At 39.3% G+C, this 21,504-nt stretch overlaps 1 long non-coding RNA gene across 1 annotated transcript in view; it reads left to right on the forward strand.

Moving 5' to 3' along the window:
• Positions 1 to 9,978: 9,978 nt before the first annotated feature.
• The window catches only part of LOC146855245 (uncharacterized), a 249,838-nt gene continuing 238,312 nt past the window's right edge, over positions 9,979 to 21,504 (forward strand). Inside the window, exon 1 of the long non-coding RNA XR_014980808.1 lies at positions 9,979 to 10,106. This is a non-coding gene — a long non-coding RNA (uncharacterized LOC146855245). The remainder of the gene's footprint in view (positions 10,107 to 21,504) is intronic.

A 21,504-nucleotide genomic window follows, 5' to 3' on the forward strand; every position in this document is an offset into this window, starting at 1 on the left:
ACCCTTATGTGTGGTGCTTGCACCTTGTTACCGTTTGAAGTGTTTCACAAATAATTTACACAGTGCCTACAAGTTAATCTGCTCTGTGCCAAGTACCAGAGGGCTGTGCACAGGTTAATTTTGAAAGTTTTCATGTTAAATGCACCCCGTGTATTAGCATTTTGGGCGCTGCAATTAACATGAAAACTTTCAAAAAAGCACACGATCTGGCGTGCTCTGTTAACAAAAGGCATGCAGCAAGCCTAAAAGCACAATGTGTGCTTTCCCTATCTCTCATATATGTTAGTGATTCTGAAAGCATACGTCATGCTTCAGGACTTGCTGTATGCCTTTTGTTAATAGAGCGTGGCTGCGGGCAGATTGTGTGCTTTTTTTAAAGTATTCATGTTAATTGCAGTGCCTATCATGCCTATACACGGTACTGCAATTAACATGTATACTCTCAAAAATGCACACAATCTACCTGTAGCCACACTCTATGAACAGAAGGCATGCAGCAAGCCCAGGGCTTTAAGTGGGCCGGGTCCTTAAGCAGGTGCTGAGACGGGTCCCTATCGGGCTCTTAATTTTTGCCCTCACCCTCAGGGTAAAAAAAAACTGCTTAAAGCCTTTGCTGTTCTTTTACAGTCTGAACATTTCAGAACTGAATAATTTTCAATATTAGAAGCCGTAGTTGTTGCTTATTTATCTTATCCAACTAACAACCATTGACAAAGCCAATATTCCTGGCTTGTTGTATGTATTAATGTTACTTGTTGTATTATATATCTGGATGCAATGACAGAGGCAGCATAATAACAGTCGGGCTGCACACTATGCTAAGCACAGGTTTTTAGTTTACGTGTTTTTAAGCCACGCCCTTAATTGTATCAGCCACGCCCTTTTCAGAGATCCCACAGTGTTTTCATCCCACTGAAAGCCCTGAGCAAGCCTGAAAGCACCACGTGTGCTTTCAGAATCACTAACATATATTAGTGGTTCTGAAAGCAGACGTGGTGAACTTCTATGTACATTCCTTCCCCTGCATATCCAGGAAACCATCTTCAGAGCTGATACGTGAACTAATGATTATCAGTTCTGAAGAGTGGAGTGATCCGCCCTAGTAGAGCCAGCTCTGTTCTGCAGAGTCTCGCCCTGATGATCTTGACTAATTCTTAAACAGTTTGTTGCAAATAGCGTTTTCTTTTAATTTATTTTTAATCTGGGTAAAGTCTGAGTGTCAATTACAGACATTTCATGACAAATGTGTTTTTGTTTAATGCAACCTCCATAAAAAAAACATCTTTTAGATTCAAACAGGATCTCAGCAGCATTTGCAGTAGTATTAGTGAGCTTCTACTGAGTTACAATATTGGAAAAATACATCACTATCCCTGAATCTTAACTATAAACACATTAAGAATTTGAACCAGTGTGCCTGTGCACTGTTTTTGATCTGGCCAAAGAGAACACGACAAAGCTGAAACTGGATCATAAATTTAAAGCTGATCTGCACAGGGGCCATCAAAATACGTTTGTCCTAGGGCGCTCAAAATTATTAAGATGTCCCTGGACTGATGCTGTGTAGTTAGTTATGAAAGCAGAGGTTCACATGCGCTGTGGAAAGAGGCATTTTCATGCTTAGATCATTTTAGGTGTTATTTATTCTTAGGGAGTTTGATACTAGTTTCATTCATTATTTGGCTCTATTGGTTAAATACATTTTTTAAAGTATTACAATGGTAAACTCCCTTAAGGTTATTCCTTGGAATGTTAAGGGCTTGCGTAATCCTATCAAAAAGCAGAGTTTTGACTCACTTAGCTCACCTTAAATGCAATATTGCTCTATTGCAGGAAACATATTTACTCAATAAGGATTTGAACTCCTTATGCAAAAATTGGGTTGGTCAAGTTTTCTATTCCCCAGCCCTTAACCACAGAAATTGGGTTATTATTCTGGTTCATAAATCCCTTCCCTTGGTGGTTGAGAAAGTGGAAAGAGATGCGGATGGTCGATGGGTTCTAATGCATGCTACCTTACACTGTATTCCTCTTTTTATACTGAATATTTATGGACCCACAGGTATATATGTAAATTTCTGGAATCAAATGTCAGATGTTTTGCACTCATGTACTAATGCAAATATAATAGTTGGTGGTGAGCTCAATCAAATTGTTGACCCTTTCTTGGATAGGAAGTCTCAAGTTAAATATGTTCCTAACAAAATGCAGAAAACATTTACACGTTTTATTCACTCCAGGGGATTATTTGATGCTTGGAGATTATACTCTCCGGACATATTGGAATATACTTTTTTCTCACCAACACACTAATCTCAATCCAGAATTGATTACCTATTCCTTTTACCACCTCGAGTTGCTTCACTTACACATGCTGAAATAAGGTCAATTTTCATTTCGGACCATACACTGGTTATAAAAGATTTTGATTTAGTGCCTGAGGCCTCTAAGCCTAACAGATGGCATTTTAATAATAACTTATTTAAGGAGAAAGAGTCTTTACAGAATTTTGAATCTTTTATAAATGATTTTTTTCTACATAATATTACACCGGATAGCCCATTCCATATTGTTTGGGATGCTTTTAAGGTTTCCGCTCGTGGCCATATAATTAACTTTGTTTCAATTAAAAAAAAGAAAGCTAATTAAGAATCCTCAATTTTACTTCAGTCTCTTAAACTGATAGAACATGAATTTTTCACTACTAAGAACGATAATGCATTATAGCGTTTAATGAGTGCTTAATTTGAGTTTAACAAAAGGTCAATTGAGGAAGCTGCCAGTACACTGTTAAACATCAATTCCAAGTTTTTGGGGGGACGCAACAATTATTTGAAAGTTAAATCTCAAAAGACTAAAGAATTTGGGTTAAAGTCGGAATACTTTAAAAAAAAAAAGTTGACATTTTTAAATGCTTTACTGACTTTTATACAAATCTTTATACACCAGACCACTTTCTCACTGATGAGACACTAGATTCATATTTTCACTTTCTTCCGCCAAGACAGCAACAAATGCATGATCTTTCTTTTTTAGAAGAGCCTATTTTGGTTTCTGAACTAAAATGTGCCCTTAATGCGTTACCTAAAGATAAAGCTCCGTGTCAGGATTACTGCTGAATTCTACTCTTATTTTTTGTATCTTTTATTTTCCCACTTACTTACGTTATATCAATCTTTTCTCTCACAAGATGATGCTAAAGAGATCTTTCTAGAGGCTATGATTTGCTAATAAGGATAAAGACCCTTCCTTATGTGCTAGCAATATGGGGGTGTTAATTAACACAGGAATAATGGCACCTGCCAAATAACGTAAACAACAATTGTAATTCTTGTTGTGCAACAGGTGAGGGAAAAACCCCTAAAACCTTCAATGTTGGGACCCACGGGTCCGAAGTCAATAGTTTAAATTCCTATGTACAGGGTTCCGGAGGCAGTTTATACAATGCGTATCTGGCAGTGTGTGGAGTAGACAGCGTACATGCTACAGATCTTTTTGTGGCTCACATCGGCCTTCATATTAATTTCTTCCCTTCATACACATTGGCTAGAAACATCATTTGGCTACTTAAACTTTGAAGGTTCAGGACACAGAAATAATTGGATGTGATTACAACGGAAAATTTAATGACCAGCCGGGTCGGAATTATCACCGGTATTATGGTTTTGAATTCCTTGTTGGATTTGTTACAGCCCTGAAGAAGTCGAGGGTCAAAACCCTAATGACAAAACACGTGTTGGCTGGACTTTGTGTTGTTTTCTTGAATAAAGACAAAGGAAATACGTCAAGAGACATTACTTGCTTCCATCTACTTCCTACTTATCTACAATTGATGAATTTTCATTCTAAACGGAAGCGTGTCCATAGGAATTGACAGTACCCTTCCTTATGTGCCAATTATAGGCCCATCTCCCTTATCAATTTAGATTGCAAGCTTTTCGCTAAGATTTTATCAATTAGGATTTCTCCTTTAATTCGTAATATGGTTGGACTTGAGCAGACTAAATTTGTCAAGGGTAGACACATGACCGACAATTCTAGGTTGTTTCTGGATATTTAGCATATGGTTTTTTCTTCCAGTATTCCTAAAACTGCCGTGACTTTAGATGCTGAAAAGGCTTTTGACCGTGTCAACTGGAAGTTCATGATACGGGCATTACAATGGCATGGTTTTTCTCCAACTTTTCTTAAATATGTAGGGATACTATATTCCTCACCAATGATGTCTGTTTTCTAAATGGTTCCCAATCTTCATATTTACCGCTTTTACGTGGTACCAGACAAGGATGTCCTCTCTCCCCACTGCTTTTTATTTTATCCCTAGAACCCTTTTTACATACATTACATAATTCACCATTGTTTCATGGCTTTTAACATAAAGATACTGAGATTAAGTTCTCAGCCTACGCTGATGATGTGATCCTTTATGTCTCCACACCAGAAACATCAATCTTTAACATTGTGCTCTAGTTTATCTGGATACAAATTGATTTTTTCAAAATCTGAAGTACTCCCTCTTAATAAATATTGTCTGAAGAATATGTTCGATGGCACTGAACTTAAATGGTCTTCACACAACATCAAGTGCTTGGGAGTTAATTTGCTATTTCCATGGCAAAGACAATACAGATCAACTTAGAAGATGTTCATCATAAGATTCTTCAAATGACAGAGAAATGGTCCCCATTATATTTCTCTTGGTGGGAAAGGTTTGCCTCTATAAAAATGATGTTTTTTCCTGTCATTAATTTTTACCTGTCCATGTTACCTATTAAAATACCTGTAACATTTTTTAAGCTATTAAATAATCAATTACTGAGTTTTTATAGAATGGTAAAATAAGCGCTCATCTCCGTAACAACTCTCTGTAAACCCAAGGAGTTGGGTGGTGTAATTTCCCAAGTTTTCAGCAATACCATAATGCCTTTGTTTTAAAACAGGTCCTACCTTATATGGAAGGCATAGACTCTTCTCCTAATAGTATTTGGCGCAGATTGGAGGATTCACTTGTGTGACCATTTCCTTTTTATTCTTTACCACTTTTCTCGAAACCTCCTCAAACCTTTTCCGCTCGACCTATTAAGTATTCTAGTCTGATATCTTCCCTTATCCTCAAAAGGCCCTTATCTCTGATACAACAATTCCTAGGATCCTCTATATAGCACAACAAATCTCTCAAAATCTCAAATCGAACTATCTTTTGGAAGAATTGGGTCCTGAAGGGTATAATTCAAACTAAACAACTGCTGTGTGACATGATTCCTCTTACTTTTTCCAAAATTCAAAATAAATAAATTTGCTATTACTTCTATTTATGCCATTAAATATGAGTCTTTCAGGGATGCTCTACACACTCATCCCGTCCCAATCTCATATAAGCTAATGGCCTCCTGTTCTAATTGTAATATCGTCATGTCTTAAAGCTTCATATATATATAAATATTTGCATTACATTACTCCTTCCTGACCTAAGTCCAAAATTGAGACATTGTGGGAATCTGACCTTCAACATTCCTTATCTTTAAGGGATTGGAGTTCCATTTGGAATAAAATACATCATACATCACCTAATGCTAGCACTACACAAACCCTTTATTTGTTTTTTATAATAACCTATATCTTACCCCACTTTCTTTGCAAAAATAAAATCCACAACTTTCAAATATGTGCTGGTCTTGTAAAGGTCTTCCTGGTACATATTTACATACGTTTTTTCATTGTCCACCAACCACTGCTTTTTGGTTGCAGGTTTGCAAGACTATCTTCCCTATTTGTTCCATTGATTTCCCGTTTGATGTCAAATGTATTTTTCTAGGAAGTTCCTCATGCTTTTGGCCAGTGCATTCTAAATTAGATTTTTTTTTAGATCCGTCATTTGCTATTGCCTTTCAAGTCATTACATCCAATTGGAAAAATGCCAAAAATATTAATGTTGCTGGTTGGTGGAATCTTCTTTGTTCTCATCATAGACTCGATACAGCAGCAGCTATATCTACACTACAAATGATGAATAAAGACCTCTTTGGGTCTCCGCTTATTCGTTACTTAAGGGAACCAACCTTTACAACGCAGTCATTACATCGCACTGCCTTTACGTAGCAGTCATTACATCGCAACATCCTTTACATCACATGTCATTACAATGCAGCCATTACATCGCATGTCCCTACAAAGCATGTTATTACAACGCATGTCACTACAACGCAGGCATTACATCGCAAGTCTTTACAATGCATAGCATTACAACGCATAGTACCCTTACACTATCCAACACTTAACCTACTGTTGCACTCAAGAGTTAGAATAGTAATTTTTAGCCCTACACTATCCAACACTTACCCTGCTGTTGCACTCACTGGAGTTAGAATAGTAATTTTTACCCGTACACTATCCAACACTTACCCTACTGTTGCACTCACTGGAGTTACAATAGTAATTATTACCCCTATACTATCCAACACTTATCTTAAATGCGATGTAATGGTAAGCATTGTAATGCTATGCGATGTAAGGGTATAATGCGATGTAATGGAATGCGTTGTAAAGGTAGTTTCTGAAAATGCAATGTAACGGCATGCAATGTAAAATAATGCATTGTAACGGATGTTGCGATATAAAAACTGCATTGTAAAGGCATGCATTGTAAATGTATGCGTCGTAACGTCATACATTCGTTACTTAAATATAAAGTGTAAAACCCCCAGCAATTCCACAATGGTTTTCCAGCCACCATGATTGCTTTTCTTTTTTCCTATTTATTAACATATCTTATATAATCATTTGCCACTGTTATTATGTGAGATAAGTTGTTAATGAAAATTACTTTATCATATGAACTAATTATTATATGATATAGGATTTATTATGTGATACATGTGCAGATACGCAATGGGTAGTATTTTTCTCTCTCTTTCTTTTCTTTTTCGCTCTTCTTCTGTTTTCTTCTTTCTTTCTTTTTTCTTAAATACACAAAATACCCAAAAATGTGATGTTCTAAGTACAGAATTATCTAATTTAATAAGCTTATGATGTAACTTTTCTTTTGTATTAAGTATTATTTATTTTTGCCTTCATGGTTAAAAGTATATTCATAGCTTGAGTTCTCATTCTGAGTAATGTATAATTCTGTACATGTGTATTTTATTTAATAAAGCTTTGTTAACTAAAAAAAAAATAACACTGGGCCATTTTATTCTGCTGATTACTCAGTTTACTTTTTCTCCTGTTTTAATGTTATCAGGTGCATTCATTACATTCCTGATTGGTGTTTTCAGCATAAATGTTGAGCACTACAAATCACAAAACACAAAGTAACGCTTCAAGAGTGGAAGAAATCAGTGCACATCCTAAAATATGAAGGTCTGAACCAGAAGAACTGGGAATATATATCTTCATCCCACTGGCAATATAAAAGTGATGCCAATCTTCCACATCAGTAACATTTTAAGTCAATTTTATTTTCTGTTCCTAATAAAATGAGTAGAAGGTGTCTCAAAGCCAAACTCTGTGCGCAGTCATAATAATTGGTCTAAAAAGATATTTATGTAAGTGAGCAAATGTACAAGAAAACTAAGGGGCATATGTATCATCATCTCCATTTGCGATTCTCAAATAGCGATTTTTTGAGAATCGCTATTTGAGAATTGCAAAACGGGATGTATTTAAAAAATCGCACAAATTTTGCGATTTCTTAAAATTCCTTAATTGCGATTAGCAAATTGCAAAATCGCAATTAAGGAATACCTTCACATTCATTCCTATGGGCCAGGAGGCCCATAGCAATGAATGGGAAGTCCTTCTCAATTTGCGAATCGCTATTTGCTAATCGCAAATTGAGAATATTTTCAAAGATGCAAGGGTGTCATGATGATACCTTGATGCACCCCTGAAATCAGAATGTGTGCACATATGGCGCACATACATGCCCTAAGGGCATGTATGTGCACCACATGGCACTTTGAAATATGCATAAAAGTGCATATTTCAAAGAAATCGCAACTTACCACCAACTTGAAGTTGGTAGTAATTTGCGATTTCTTAAGGAGAAATCGCACGACTTGGGTGCGTGTTACATTGCATTTAAGAAATCGCAATTTGTGATTTCTTAAATGCTTACGCAAACTTAAGAAATCGCTGATTTAGCGATTCCTTAAGATTGAGAGGCTGAAATGCCTCATACATCTCCTTTTGCGATTTTGTATTCGCAAACGCTGTTTTTTTGCCATTCGCAGCGTTTGCGAATACAAAATCCTTTGATACATATGCCCCTAACTCACTTAATTGCCCGCCGAAAGCCATGAGAAGGAAGTATTTGAATGTCAAGAATATAAAGAATAGTTCTCTAAATGGTCAAAAATGTTTTCTGTAATATCATAAGGGACAGTGGCAAGTCTCAAAGAAGCAAAAGTGCTTCATAGAGGATCAACAGAAAGAATATCCTCTCAAAAGACAATTCCCAGAAGCCCCACTACGAGGCCCAAACTCAATTACTGCCTCTGAAAATTGATGGATAAAATTTGACAAACCCAAATCATTCTTGGAGAACAAGTAAAAACCTACTTAGATTAAGAGTTGTAGCGAATCAGAGACCATCCTTACACCAGGAAACAAAAACAGAAAGGAAGGCACACGTGCTTGTAGAATTTCCTTCTAAAACTCTGATTGGACTCCTAAATTGTGGTCACAATAGAAAAGGCAAATCTAATTAGTTGAGCGCTTTGTATTTTATCATTTTAGCACCCTTTCAACCTTTCAGTATTCTAGCTTAGAAAACCTTCATATGTCAACACACACACAAAGATGGATCATATGAATGGTTCACTTGTTAATCACTAAAATCATTATGTTCAAATGACAGTTGTCACTAGTGCTTTTCTCTGGATTTCTCTCCGTTCAAAGTGCTATTCACAAATTGATTTCACTTGACTAAGGATATGAAACTAGAAGAGCGGTACTTAAAACAGAGTGGTGTGTTAGCAAACTGAGATCAAATGACAGTAACCAGAGTGTACTGGGGAGGCAGTGAAAGTATACCGGATTCAGTAATCGGCGGCAAACAGTGTAGTGGATTAATCCTGTTAGTACTGAGCATATTTACAGGTCAAAGCAGGAACTGAGGGGAAAAAAGGTCTGATATTTTGGTCAAATGACCAATCGATTATTGGAACCCAGGCTAACAATCAAGAACTAAGGCACATATACTCAATGGTAGATGGGTATTACCCCTTCAATAAAATACACTAATCTCTGTCGTTCTGCACCTAAATATATATGGCCACGTTTTTCCTACTATTACGAAATGCAGTGTGTATTGTAAACGCGATATTTTATTGCAAAGGCAGTAATTTGCACAATGCTTGCTTTTTGTGTGTGAATAACATCTGATTTAGAATAATGGCTTCCGTACTATATATAATGTTTTTGTGTCAATCAGCTACAACACACTCAAACAGAAAGTTTCACAGAACTGCCTTCGTAGTTCTCGCTGCAACATAATGAGTCTCGGTTCAGATCACCCATCACATGTATACATTGACTTCATGTCTATTTCTTTTAAAATATCTTACATTTCTAAATGGAGCTCTGGGCAAGGTGTGTGAGCTTTCCGTAGCTGAAGGCTGATTGAGATCTGTTACTGATATAGAACGCTGATAATTCTGCAGCAAAGGCATTTTCCATTGTGCTTGATTTAATATGAAAGAAAAGATTCTCATGTTTCCAAACGTACAAAACGTGATGAAAATCGGATAGCAGCGCGGCTATGTCATCACGTTATCAGATCATGCCATATCTTTTATGGAAACATACTGTCTGGAGATCTGCTTGGCTGCACACAGCTCAGAAGCAGAAAGGTACAACAGAGCATTGCTTTCAACTTGAAATGCCTGCACTTTTAAAGCAAGGTTGAATGGAGGCGGGTGCTCAAATCTCTCAGTAGGTTCATGCAGCAGAGCCCAGTTCTTCTTTTTTTTTTTCTGCAGGTCTCCACCGACACTGAAAACGGACTGATGCTTTTTTTCAGATTAGATGACGTTGTTCCGTGATGACGTTGCTTGCGTGGTGAAGATGGTCGTTGAAGCATTACCCGTTGTGACGACGTTTACGAGGTAAGTGTATCGTTGTAAATGTAATGCGTGGAAAATGCTTCGTGGTAAAGGCTGTTTCCCAGCCCAGTTAGGGAAATTGCTGACTGATACTGAATGTTTCTGAAATGATAGACTGGCATTAATTACGCAAAATCTGGTGTGATAAATGATAATCCAGATTTCAAACAAGATTTGCATGGGTTTTAACTGAGGTATTTGAAATTGGATAACACATGAAGTGGGATGCCATCACTTTGAGTGGTTGTAAGTGCCAAGTGAAAGTAAAAATATTTACAGCACTTTGAAAGGGTAAAAGTATTTATAGCACTTGTAGAAGCGCGGTATGCAGAACTACACAAATACATTATTAAAACAAGCAGAATTAAAGGTTTAACTCGTGAACTAGAATTTAGTTACAGTGGTCGTCATAGTGTGCCTTTCTCTTTCCCCCTTGCATTATCTTTTGTTTTGTGCGTTTGTGGAGCGCACTATCACTATGTAGGAGAAAGTCTGACTGTCGGATCTGGTTCTGCTTAGGCATGACATGTGTACAAGTAGAAGCCCTGATTTTAATAAAACGTTGTAGTTGTTGTTTCTTTTTCTAATAAACTGTACATATGGTGGGCCTTTGTAAAGCCTACTTCCACTATTAATTTATTTGGCTCAGAGGTCTCAAGCCATTGCTTTTTGATTTAAGACAATGTCATACTCATCTGGTGTCCGCCCACAGGGGTATTGTTCACAGGCAGGCATGCAACAAGTAGACCTATCAGGGGCTTGGCAGTTGAAACTGTTTAAGTAACCCCTCCAATCCTGTCTATTTTGGATTGGAAAGCCTAGTTCAACCAAACTTACTTTACATGTAGAGTACTATAATCAGGAATGAAAGTGTTTTGTTCTAGATTATAGAATTATTTGGTTAGACAAAAATGATTTTTCTATGTCTGTTTTTCCTGACCGTGCTAGAAATGGGTACGTGACTTGATGTGAGATCTGACTTGTCATGCAGACAGTAGAAGAATAAGTAAGACCAGCCTTGTTTTTGCTAAGTGTAAGAAATTGAATTACTGGTTGAGGGGGGTAACACTCTACAAAAGCAGCGACCACAGTCCATGCCAGGGTCACAAGCAACCTCAAATTAACCTGTGTTTGACACTCTGGTAGCTTGGCACAAAAGGAGTCAGGGTTAACTTAGAGGTAATGTGTAAAGTTTTTATACATCAGTTCAAACAGTAATAAAGTGAAACACAACAGAAGAAAAAGCCCACAGCAATTTAGAAAAATAGAGTAATATTTAATAAACAATTTAAGACCAAAATGACAAAACTCCAATCAGTACAACCGGAGGTATGCAATTCTGAAATGTAAGTGAAAATAGTGCCAAAAAGTCCAAAGTGCTAATTGTGGATATCTGGTTGCGCTGGACTGGAACAAAGTCACAAGTTCAAGTCGACCGCCCTTGGAGTGCATGCCAGCCACAGATACCCAACTAGGGTCGCTGGGCAAGAGTACCTTAAATAACTTCTGGTTGTAAAGAGTTGCGGAGTCCCTCGTAGCGAATGCATCACGCAAGTGATGCCAGGTCTGGGTTGGAGATGAGTCATGCAGCTTCAATTACAAGGAGCTGTGAAGCTGAGTTGCGAGGTCCTGCATCATCATCAAGGAGGTCGTCAATGAGGGGGCTTGCGATGTGCAGTCCTACATTGAGGATGCGCTGCACACTGGCTAGTTTAGAAGAAGCTGCAAGGCTTGTGATGCTGATGGGGAGTCCTGTGTTCTCGTTGAGGCTGCCACGAGCAAGAGGCTTTCAATGCGAGGTCATGTGTTGGGGATGCCTGTTGCGGCAGTGGTTCAGATGAGGTTGCAGGCTGTGAGGGCGAAGTCCTTGCTCCAAGAAAGTCCACACAGCAGAGGTGATGTGCTCATTCTGCTCTGGGTTGTGCCACCCAACAGGGGAGTTGAGTTGGTTCTGCTGGGTCCACAGATGGGCTGGTAGAGGACCTTCAGGCCCGCTTCCAAGAGTCAAGAACTGGGGTGGCACTACTTGGCAGGGTTAGGACTTGCAGATGGCAGAGTCCAGGTGCCTTTGGACAAGGTTGTGATAAGCCTGTTATGTCCCTGAGGCTTCTGATCAGGCGACCAGCCAACTAGCCCTTAGAGTCTCTCTAGGGTCGTGGGTTTAGAGATGCGGGTCCAGTCCTTCTCAGGCAGGCAAGAAGGCAGCAGGGCAGCAGTCCTTCAAAGCAGCAGTCCAGCAGAGTGGCAGTCCTTACAGCAGCACAGAAGTCCTTCTTGGCGGAGTCCACAGGTGGAAGAGTGTACTGAAGAGTTGGTGTCTGAGGTCCAGTATTTACATCTGGTGCCCATTTTGAAGTGGGAGAAGCTTCCAGAGGTGCTTGGAATGTCCTGCCTCCCTGCCCTGGTCTCAGAATGTCTGGAGTCACAATAGACTAGTGTCTATGTGCTTTTGTGGTGTGCACGCACTGTCTTGGAGCAATATACAAAGACCAAATGCCAACTACACCTAGTCATGTAACCCAGTATCCAGGCAGTAGACCCCTATTGTTGGGGCCAAGAAAATGCCAGCTTTCCTGAAGTGGCATTTTCCGAATTGTGATTAAAATCTGACTTTACCATTAAAGAGGTCGATACGGCAGTTTAAAACTGCACACACAGGCTGCAATGGCAGGCCGGAGACATATTTAGAAGGGCTACTTAAGTGGGTGGCACAATCAGTGCTGCAGGCCCACTAGAAGCATTTAAGTTAAATGCCATGGGTACATGTGGTGCCACTCTTCTAGGGACTCATGAGGTAATTAAATGTTCCAATTGAGTGTAAGCCGATGTTTTAAGAAGAGCACAAGCTCTTTAGCAAGGTTAGCAGTGGCAAACTAAGCAGAGTACTAAGGCCATCAAAAACAAGATCTGCAATAATAGAAAGGGTAACGGCTAAACATTTGGTGGAATACCACCCTGAGGCTGACTGGTCTAACACTAAGGCAAAGCTGGGAATCCTTCATTAGCTTTCCCTGAGCAGAAAGACATCTTTCCAGAGGCCAAATTGTTACCTCAATTATGCAAGTGAAAGTTTTCTGGCTGTGGTAATTTAACGTCAGGTGACAGTTGTTGCAAGATTTATTGAAATGCTATTTGTCTCAGATATTTTAGGCTGCATCCCAGTTACCTCAGTTGTAGGATCTTTCTCAGTTCACTCCCTCCCGTGTTTTCTCAGCTCCCTTAGTCCTAGTCAAAGTAATAAAAAATAAAACAAAAAATAAGCTTAGCTCTACAAAGTCTTTTGATTAGTACGCTAATGACCCTGAACTCATCCAGCTGCTCAGTAGGTTCTTCTCTCTCTTGTCCATATACACATCTAGAATTGGCAGGCAGCTGATAAAATTTTCGCTCTCACTTTTGATCAATCAGGAATTTTTTCCCACAGGGATGGACAAAATCATTGGAGAAAGGATTTGTTGGGCCTGGCCCTCGCTGCAAGGTCACCCCCAAACATTTTACGTTCCTCCTCCTATCTTTGCTGATTTTGTTTCTGTGGGCCTTAGGACTCTGTGCATTTTACCACTGCTAACCAGTTTTAAAGTGCTTTTGCTCTCAGCTCAAAACATGGTAATATTGCTTTAAACCCAAATGGAATGTTTAATTTACTTCCAGTAAGGTGCACTCCATGTTCCCTGGGTCTGTAAATTAAATGCTCCTAGTGGGTATGCAAAAACAACAGTTGATGGACAGAATGCAGAACAATGTCATACATTCACCCCAGTACAGAGATCTGGGCCTAAATCCATCGTTTCTTTGCTCACCATGCTGTTCCAGTTTGAACCCAGCCATATGCAAATCAGTCTTGACCCTGTGCCTCATGGGAACAGTCCAACCTGAACTGCCAAGCCAGGTCCTCCCTGCACTGGAAACAAGCATCCCAGGACCGGTTTCGGGGTTTCACCCATCTTCTGCCAGGATAGCTTGATTCCAGTGGCATGGAGAGCAAGGGACCCAAGTCTGGGCATACCCCTCCCACTCAGGGTGACAAATGCAAAAACAACAGTTGATGGACAGAATGCAGAACAATGTCATACATTCACCATGAGGCACAGGGTCAAGACTGATTTGAAAATGGCCATGTCTGAACTGGGGTGGCGTGGTGAGCAAAATAACGATGGATTAAACCCAGATCTGTGACTGGGGGTGAATGTTTTGCCAACTTGCAACATTCCATCCATCATCTTGTGTGTTTTCCTAGTGGATATGCAGCACTGATTGTGCCACCCACTTAAGTAGCCCTTAAAATATGTCTCAGGCCTGCTATTGCAAAGTCAATGTGTGTAGTTTAAACTGCCATGTTGACCTGGCAAAATAAACCTTTTGCCAGGCCAAAGCCTTCCTTTTTAATACATATAAACCACCAATAAGGTAGGTCCTGGACAGCCCCAAGGGTAGGGTGCAGTGCATTTAAAAATTAGGAAATATACTCTTAAGTTTTATATGTCCTGGTACTGAAAAACTCTTAAATCAGTTTTTCACTCCTGCTAAGCCCATCTCTGCTATAGGATAACATTGGAGTTGCCTTACTACATTTTTATAAGTATAATTTTCAAAGGGGAGGCGATACCCAGATCATGTCTGGTGTCTTGGGAATCACAATTTAAAATCTTAACTAATGATGAAGTCTAATTTTAAATTGCAATTGTGAAAGCTGGCATTCCAGAAAGTTTCAGAAAGTTGGCACTTTCCTGCCCTTAGCCCTTTTTTACCTGTAGCTTGTCTTGGGTCACATGACTGCATGTAGCTGACCGTTCCATTAGACTTAGTGAGTTCCTCCCAGACAGTCACACAATAGAAGGATTCGAGGTGCCTGAGTAGGCCATTTGCTTGCAGGATGGAGGAGGGCGGAGCTGAGCACAGCCTCACGTACACCTGAATAACTTGTGCAGCGCCTCCACACAAAGGGCCCGACAAACCTCTATATTCACTGCAGCCAGCTTTGAGCCAGGGCAAAAGAGTCGCGAAATTCCATGCACTTCCAATCATCTTTCCAGAAGCTTCTTTCACATTCCAATACAAAGACACCAAGGTATAAAAATAGGGCCTACATACTCAATCTTCAGAGCACTAATGGATCTGCAGAGGACTCTCTGAGGCCTGCCTGCTTCTGTGATCGCCTGTGCACTCTGTCAGGCTGCTGCTGTGTTTGGAAGGACTGCTTTGCTACCTGGAGCCTGCCTTGAACCTTGAGAGGCCAGCCCTGCTTTTGAGAACAGCATCTTCATCTGCACCCAGGACTACCAGAACTGATTCCAAGGGCTAGTTTGCAGGCCTTCTGTTCAGAGCCAATGGGACATAACAGGCTCTTACCATCTTGAACCCACACGTGGGCCCAGCCTGAGTGAGTCCCAAAACCCCTAAGAGGTGTTCCACCAGTTCTGAACCCTTATTTGTGGTACTGTAGGTGCCAAGATGGCCATTTCCCTTAACCAAGGACTTAAATAAAATTTGGCCTAAATGTGCTCTGAAAACCAGGAGGAGATTGTGACCACTTCCTCATCTATCCGCCCAAAGTGAATCACCGGTTGGGTTGACTTTGTGGCCTCTATCGCTACAGTTGTCTCCGCAGCAGCAAATCAGTATCAGAGGTCCTGTGCCAAAGAGTTATCTGACCTTGTGTAACTGTCTTTAGCTACAGCCTTCTGCTTCTTCCCATTGGAGTTTTTCAACTTTCATTTTAGCAACTATGTCCTAACATATCTTCACTGAAGCTTTAACCCCAGGACACCTGATTACGATGCTCCCTTCTCGGACACTTACTGCAGCCTTGCCACACAGAACATTTACTTCTCAGACATTTTTATTCTGAATTTTTTCAAAGTCTGAAGGTAAGCTCTGATTCGGCCAATCCACTTCTTGTATCTGAACTGCGCTCCATCATGGTCAGCCTTAACTTTCGACTTTGACCTAATCCTGCACAACTAGATATCTATAGCTTGCGCTATGATCTTTTAGGTGCTATTTTGAACCTTAAACTTAAAGAAATTCATAAGTCTGAGTCTACTTCCTGTGTTATGTTTTCACTTTATTTCCTTATGTGTGCTGCATAAATACTTTACACATTGCATCTATATTAAGCCTCACTGATTTAAGTGCCAAGCTACCCAGAGTTAAGAACTGGTTAATTTAGTGACTTTTGTGGTTCACCCTGCAACGATTGTTGCTGCTAAACAAAATGGTCGCACACTGCTCCACCCACTAGCGTGTTACCCGAAGAACTGTGGTCCCTGTAGTCAGCGTCGGCGGGTACGCCTATGCTCAGTGGTGCGTGCAAGTCAGTGTAGCATTAGCCATCCCTGGACACGTGTTTCGCGGTAGTTGCCGCTCGTCAGCAGGGAGTAGGAAGAGTGCAGGGTTGCTCGTGTAGGCTGCTAAAATCATATCAGGTCTGTACCTCTCGTAGCGACGCAGGTGCGTAATCTACAGCCCGTCGGCTGTCGGGGCTCAGGGAGCCACTAAATAACTAAACAAAATGGTCGCACACTGCTCCACCCACTAGCGTGTTACCCCGAAGAACTGTGGTCCCTGTAGTCAGCGTCGGCGGGTACGCCTATGCTCAGTGGTGCGTGCAAGTCAGAGTAGCGTTAGCCATCCCTGGACACGTGTTTCGAGGTAGTTGCCGCTCGTCAGCAGGGAGTAGGAAGAGTGCAGGGTTGCTGCTGTTTGACCTGGGATCACACCCCAGTCAACCAATGACCCAATTGTGCACTGTATTCATTCAATCTGTTGGACCACATTTTCTAGTTTTCCCCTGGCAAGCAAGCTGGATTTCCTCTGAGCATCAGTCAGTGAAAATATACCTCTCTTCTTTTCATGGTTTATTCTGAAGGTCCTGTAAGTAGAGCATGGGTTATTAATGGACAGAGCTAGGGCACCATTGAAAGATAATGGTGAACCTATTTCTTTATAATTAGCCCAATCTTTACTCCCTCTTTCCCAACAGGCTGTATTTCATGTTTTTAGATGATGTTTAATAGCAGAAGAATTCCACAAGAACCCTGTGCAGATAAACTCAAACAGGAAAGGCAGAATTTTAGGTAGGCTTTCCCTTGTATCTGATTCTCCAGCCCTTTAAAACAAGTTCAGTTTAAACCACTACAAAATAATTTCATCAAGTTCTAGGACTTCCTTTACAATGATATCCTACAATGAATGGAGGCACATGATCTGATAGGCAACCACAGTTTAAGAGATCATGTTGATAATATACTTCTTCACATCAAACTGGCAGGATAGAAAAGTCCATCCAGCTCCTTCCACTCAATGTCAAGATTTACCTGTAGCGAGCCTCAGCTTTCTCTCATATCCTTCACCTCACTGAGGAACATGATCCATTTGTGTACATATTTCAAAATATGTCAATGTCATCACAATTTGGTTTCAATTGTGTTTGTTTTGCATTACACCGTGTTAGTAAAAAATATTTATTTAGCAAGAGATGCTTTGAGTATAATTATCATACTGCACACTAACATAACCTATGCAACTTTTTTTGGGTATTGTTATCCGCTGCTGGAGTGAGAATTAATTTAAATAAAATGGTTCAACATCTGGATCTCACACCAAACAGGGTTGATTCCCACTCTCTCTCTTACTTATGTGAGTTTCCTCTCATTTCTCTGCAACAGACCTTTGCAGTCATATATGAGAATATCTGGAGATATATGTCACAAAAATAAAAAAATCACAATACTATTTCTAAGTTCAGCCAATAATGAGAGCTTTGATTAGTTTTAAGGGTTTTATTTTCATTAAAAGGTTCAGTAAGATTTGTATTTCTCTTTTTATTTGATTAGTTCAAAAGGTATCAATCAAATTACAGAAAATATTGGTTAGAGCCAGTCATCAAATAAGCAGTACAGCGTGTTCCATAAAGGAATGAATTCCTATTCTAAAGAATGGGGTGAAAATGTGTGTTAGCAGGAACCCATTAAGAGTTCAAGTTCAAAAGTCAAGAATGAGAGTGAGCATGAAGCTCAAATTCGATACATCAGCATCAGCTGAACTTCCCATAAAGAGAGGTTTGTTAAAGCAAAAATAATTATTCAGAAGCAGCAGTGACTGCTATCTATAAAGCAGGTCAGGTAGAATAAAACATCAGCATCCAGCCTTCAGCATAAAGTCGTTAGCATTCAGCTTCGGTGTGGGCAAATGGTAAGGGCAAGAGAATAAAGCGTCTCACTTGTGGGATCTGGGAAGAAAGTGGCAGGAAAAGCGTGGTAGTGAGCAAAGAGATTAGCCTACTCTAGGAACATGCACTAATAGAAACAGTTGAGTGAAAATGTTGCAGTTTGTTCTGTATTTTCTCATTCCTTTTGACTAATGGGCTTTTGATTCTTCTAGAGAACAGTTTCATCTCGTCCTTTCCCACGTCTCTTCTCCTAAGCTTACAAAGAATTTCCTTGAAGTATGAAACATTATCAAACATACGTAAGAGGCTTTTGATTCGTAGACCTTCTTTCTTATGGACAGGAGCACATTCTAACCTTCAACTGAAATAAATTGTATGTTAGGCTAAGCAATAGACTTGCGTGAAATTGAAACAGTTGCTTGAACGAATTTTAATCAGCACCACTTTGTCTTATAATAATGGAAAAAAATAGGTTAAGCTAATAACATTTTCCATTGATGCATTGTATTTAATGTGTGAAATAATGTGTACTCATGCTATTAAATAATATAAAATGTCTTGCCAAACCATTTCAAAAACATTATTATTAATCAAGTACATTCTTTAATAGATTGTGGTGTGAAGCTTTAAAAAACATGTCAGGGTAAGTTCAACTTTAAAGAATTTTGTTCACATCTCAGCACATACAACTTTGCTGCTGAAGAAATGAAGCTTGCTTTAACATTTTGAGGCCTAGTACTAATAAATGCAACTAGGTACTACAAAGTCATTTCCAATATTTAGCATGTTCATATAGCACAGGTCGCTTTAACTATACTAATTTTAATAAAATGCCTTATCACTGCTTTGGATAATTTTGAAGCTATTAATATTGGACACCACACATTAATCCCTCCTCTCACCCCTGCATGGAAGTTGTGTGATCTGACACAAATCCAAACCTAAGTTAGCATATAAGTGCATGCACTCAAAGATCACATAATTATAACAGCGCATATATGTGGGATTCCAATACGTACATTCCTTACAACATTCAAAACAAAAAGAAAATGTGAAAATGAATAAATCAAGGGGAACACACTAAAGTCATGGAATGCTCAAAGAAGCAAGATTTTAGGATTTTGATATCTTTTTTGGCACAATATCTGAACTTCAATCAGTTAAAGCCATGTACGCATTACAAATGTTTTTGGGCAATCCATTGCTACAGAACTGTCAACTTGCATTTACAAACTTAAACAACTAATTCTCTGGTGCATATGGTTGTAAATTCCATCCTGCGTGGTGCCTGAGGAGGTCTGAAATGTAAGAGTCTCTAAAAGGAATTGCATTAATGTAACTAGTGCAATTTTGATTATATATCCTTGCCTGCTCTTCCTGAAGAGCAGACTTGATTCTTGAGTCGTTAGGATATTTTAGATCACTCATGTTATAGTATTCGTGCAAAAATACAATATTTATTTTCACGTTGAGGCAGTTTTCAGTTAATTTCTTCAATACTTGTAATATGTGTTTGTACTCTATTAGAATCCAAACACTGTTAAGTTATCTTTTTTTATTGGCATGAAAATATGTTAGATACAGTGTCAGAGAGATATGGAGAGAATGATAATGAAGAAATTTGAAATACGAACAAAAGTTGACAAAATTCAAGACCCAACTCAAGAGGACACTGGACACCAAACAAGATGCACAAGACTTGTTTGAGAGCTGAGGCAGTACCCATGAGATGACACAAATAAAACTGTCTACAATGGTGATGAAATTTGTAGAACAGTCCGGATAACATATTAGGAAAGGGAATTAGCTTAAAACAAGATTTATGCATGTTTCCCACCTATACATCCCTGATCAAGCACATTTATCTGACATCTGCCCCAGTGGATGGTAAATAATGCGCTCTGTGTATGTTGGATACGATAGGTGTCATAGGGATTAAATAACAGTTAATCAGAAATTTGTGTTTTATGAATCAGTTACTTCAAAGTTAGCCCCTAATTAAACTTTGCATCTGGTTGGAACAAAGAAACAAGAAGTTAGTATTGGACATAACAGCAGAAAATCCGGTCTGAAAAAAATGACGACAACGCAGATAAACTAGTAAGTCCACACAAAGTTCATTCCATTAGAATTGGAAAGGAAATCAAAAGTGTTCAAAAACATTCTATCAATTCACCACAGAGACTACTTTGATCCATCTCAGGTAGCCCAGTCATATATATTAATCCTAACAAACTGCAGGAAAAGGAGACTTTTCGCATTAAGAAGTTTCCCTAGGCTGGTCAAAGATGAAGAATAAGGTGGGAAGGGTATCATGGGGCTGGGTGGAAATCCAAGCTTGTAGGGGGTGTCCATTTTTAAATCTTCTGAGAACACACTGCTTGGGCCTGAGCAGGCACTTGGGTAGTTGATGACAAGGGTTTGTTTGGAGAGTTTGGGCTTCTGTTCCTTTCCAGAAAAGGTGACAGGAGGGTACCTTTCTGATTTAAGGTTAAATGGAGTCCTTTATCTTTGTCCATAAGTCTGCTCTTCTTTGTTTAGCATTTTCAGGTCTGTAGTTCAATAATAATGCTGTTTCAAGTTTTGCACCTTCCTTCTGAAGTTTCAGACGACCAGTGGATTGCTGTGCTGTTATTAGTATAGTGTAAAGTAAAGGTATTTGCACCACTTTCTCTTACAGGGACACAATGCGTGAAGTACTAATTTTCATAATTGTTCCTGCCACCATTGTCATCCTAGGTAGTTGGAAAAAGGATTGCAATATTGTCCTTATCTGTTATAGTTCATAGATTTGGGGGATTTACTAACACATTTTGCTTACCTTGTGGTAAATTTTAATTACCTAGACTTAATTTATGCGGTAAAATTCAATAAGAATAACTCAGTAAAAATAAGAGGCAGAATCCGTGGTATTTGAGGTTTTAAAATGGGTTTATTCCTTACAAAGGAATTGGTTCGAACCAGGCAATCGTATTCCGTCACCACTAAGGTTCGGGAAGGGATAGAGCAATACTTTATTGACAGGTTGTCATATATATAGTAAATGCATTACAGTAAAGACATATGCAGAAGGCGTGACAGTTGAGAAGAGAGATAAGAATACACATACATAATGAAAAGGCGTTACAATAGGCGTGCATGAGGGCATGTACTAGAAACGTCATTATGATGATGACACAAGTGGGTGGATTCATAAGAGAATCCTGTAAAGTCAGCAGAAATACTTGGCAG

Source organism: Triturus cristatus, chromosome 4_1 (assembly GCF_964204655.1).
Source record: "Triturus cristatus chromosome 4_1, aTriCri1.1, whole genome shotgun sequence".
NCBI lineage: Eukaryota > Metazoa > Chordata > Amphibia > Caudata > Salamandridae > Triturus > Triturus cristatus.